This window comes from Prionailurus bengalensis, chromosome X, assembly GCF_016509475.1.
Source record: "Prionailurus bengalensis isolate Pbe53 chromosome X, Fcat_Pben_1.1_paternal_pri, whole genome shotgun sequence".
Lineage (NCBI taxonomy): Eukaryota > Metazoa > Chordata > Mammalia > Carnivora > Felidae > Prionailurus > Prionailurus bengalensis.
The window spans coordinates 119,673,254-119,676,071 of NC_057361.1; the positions used below are offsets into that span (position 1 = coordinate 119,673,254).

At 39.3% G+C, this 2,818-nt stretch overlaps 1 non-coding gene across 1 annotated transcript; it reads left to right on the forward strand.

The window, feature by feature from the left end:
• Nucleotides 1-1,079: 1,079 nt before the first annotated feature.
• LOC122478144 lies at nt 1,080-1,206 on the forward strand. The gene has a single exon (XR_006295894.1). It is a non-coding gene; the product is annotated as a U6atac minor spliceosomal RNA (small nuclear RNA).
• Nucleotides 1,207-2,818: the final 1,612 nt, after the last annotated feature.

The window sequence follows — 2,818 nt, forward strand, 5'->3', positions numbered from 1 at the left end:
CCCAAAGCCACTCATGTGTTTTAGGTGTGTGTTACAGCATTGCCGCACTTCCAGTTACCAAATCCTGTATTAGTTACCTATTGCTGTGTAACAAATTATCCCTAAATTAGCAGATGATCATGTCACGAAGTTTCTGAGTGTCAATAATCTGGGAGCAGCTTAGCTGGGAGGTTCTGGCTCAGGTCTCTCAGGAGGTTGCAGACAAGAAGCCCACCAGGGCGACAATCATCTGAAGACTTGATTGAGCTTGGAGAATTCACTTCTAAGTCCACAGACCTAGATTTGGGGAAGATTCTTTGGTTCCTCAAGAGACAGACCTTCTCATACAGTTGTTTACTTTATGGCATAGGACTTCCCCCAGAGTAAGTAATGTGAGAGAGAAAGGGAGAGAGAGAGAGAGAGAGAGAGAGAGAGAGAGAGAGAGAGAGAGAGAGACTGCTACAATGTCTTTCATAACATCATTTCAGAAGTGACATGCCATTAGTTCTACCATATTTTATTGGCTGCACAAGCCAATCTTATGAGATACACAAGGGTGTTGCCTGGCTACCACAAGTGCAAATCTCAATATCATCTTTTTTTAAAAAAAAATCTATATATGTTTATTTATGTTTGAGAGAGAGAGAGAGAGAGAGAGAGAGAGAGAGAGAGAAAGAGCAACTGAGGGAGGGGCAGAAAGACAGGGAGACAGAGGATCCAAAGTGGGCTCCATGCTGACAGCAGAGAGCTTGAGGTGGGGCTTGAACTCACAAACTGTGAGATCATGACCTGAGCCGAAGCCAGATGCTTAACCAACTGAGCCACCCAGGCACCCCTCAATATCATCTTTTTTATTCAGAGTTTCCCACCATTAGAAGAGGGATGGTTTCCAATTTTACAAGATGATTGGTATTATTATTATTGATATTATTATCACAATTATTATAAATTATAAATCAAGTCACTTCACAAGTGCTTGCCATATTTTTTACCTTATTTGCCATTATACCCTTCATGCAACGTAACTGAGTATTAGTGTGATGTATGGAAATGAGGTCAGATTCTGCAAATAAACAACCCTATTTAAAATTATGGCTTCAGTGTTGTATGAAAGGAGAGAAGGTTAGAACTCCCCTAGACAAGAATGGAAGAGGCCCTCAGGCTAGACAACATGCATACGGTTAAGCCACTTCCATCTACTTCAGTGGCATCTAACCATCATTTTTTACAATGGGTTCAAAATTAAGTGACCATCTACTTAATATAGATTGCTATATGCATAAGATGTTATACATGAGCCTAATGGTAACCACAAATCAAAAACTTGTAATAGAAGGGTGCCTGGGTGGCTCAGTCAGTTGGGCGTCTGACTGCGGTTCAGGCATGATCTCGCGGTCTGTGGGTTCGAGCCCCGGGTCGGGCTCTTTGTTGACAGCTCGGAGCCTGGAGCCTGCTTCTGATTCTGTCTTCCTATCTCTCTGCTCCTCCCCTCTTCACGCTCTGTCTCTCCCTCTCTCTCAAAAATAAATAAACATTAAAAAAAATTGTAATAGTTACGCAAAAAATAGAGAAAGGAATCCAAGCATATCACCAAGAAGGCCATCAAACCACAAGGGAAGTAAGCAAGAGAAGAAAGGAATAAAGAACTACTAAAACAACTGAAAAACAAGTAACAAAATGGCAATAAATATATATCTGTCAATAACTACTTTGAATGTAAATGGACTAAATGCTCTAATCAAAAGAGATAGGGTGATTGAATGGATAAAAAAGCAAGATGTGTCTATATGGTGCCTACAGGAGACGCACTTCAGACCTAAAGACACATGTACATTGAAAATAAAGGGATGGGAAAACATTTACCATGCAAATGGAAGTGCAAAAAAAAACCTGAGGTAGCCATGCTTATATTGGACAAAAGAGACCTTGAAACAAAGATTGTAACAAGAGGCAAAGAAGAGGGCACCTGAGTGGCTCAGTCAATTAAACATCCAACTCTTGATCTTGGCTCAGGTCAGGATTTCACAGTTTGTGGGATCAAGCCCCGTGATGGGCTCTGCACTGACAGTGCAGAGCCTGCTTGGGATTCTCTCTCTCCCTCTCTACTCTTCTCCTGCTTATGTGCACGTGCTCTCCCTCTCTAAATAAATAACTTTAAAGAAACAGAAAGAGACAAAGAAGGATACTATATAATGATGAAGGGAACAATTCAACAAGAGGATATAACAATTACAAATATTTATGCAGCCAACATGGGAGAACCTAAATACCTAATTATTAACAAACATAAAGGAGGAAATTGATAGTAATACAATAATAGTAGGGCACTTTAACACCCCACTTATGTCGATGGATAGATCATCCAGACAGAAAATCAGTTGGTGTAGCCATTGTAGAAAACAGTAAGGTGCCTCAAAAATTAAAAATAGAATTACCATATGATACAGTAATTCTACTGCTGAGAATTTACCCAAAGAAAATTAAAACACTAACTCAAAAATATGTATGGACCCCTAGGTTTACTGCAGTATTACATACAATAGCCGAGATACAGAAGCAACCTAAATGTCTATCCACAGATGAATGGATAAGGAAGAGGGACTATTACTCGGCCATTGAAAAGGAATGAAATCTTGCCATTTGTAACAACACAGATGAACCTAGAGGGTATAATCCTCAGTGAAAAAAAGTCAGAGAAAGACAAATACCATATGATTTCACTTATACATGGAACTGAAAAAAACAAAACAAACAAGCAAAGAAAAAAAGACTAACAACCCATGCTCTTTTTTTTTTTTTTAACATTTATTTATTTTTGAGAGTGACAGAGACAGAGTGT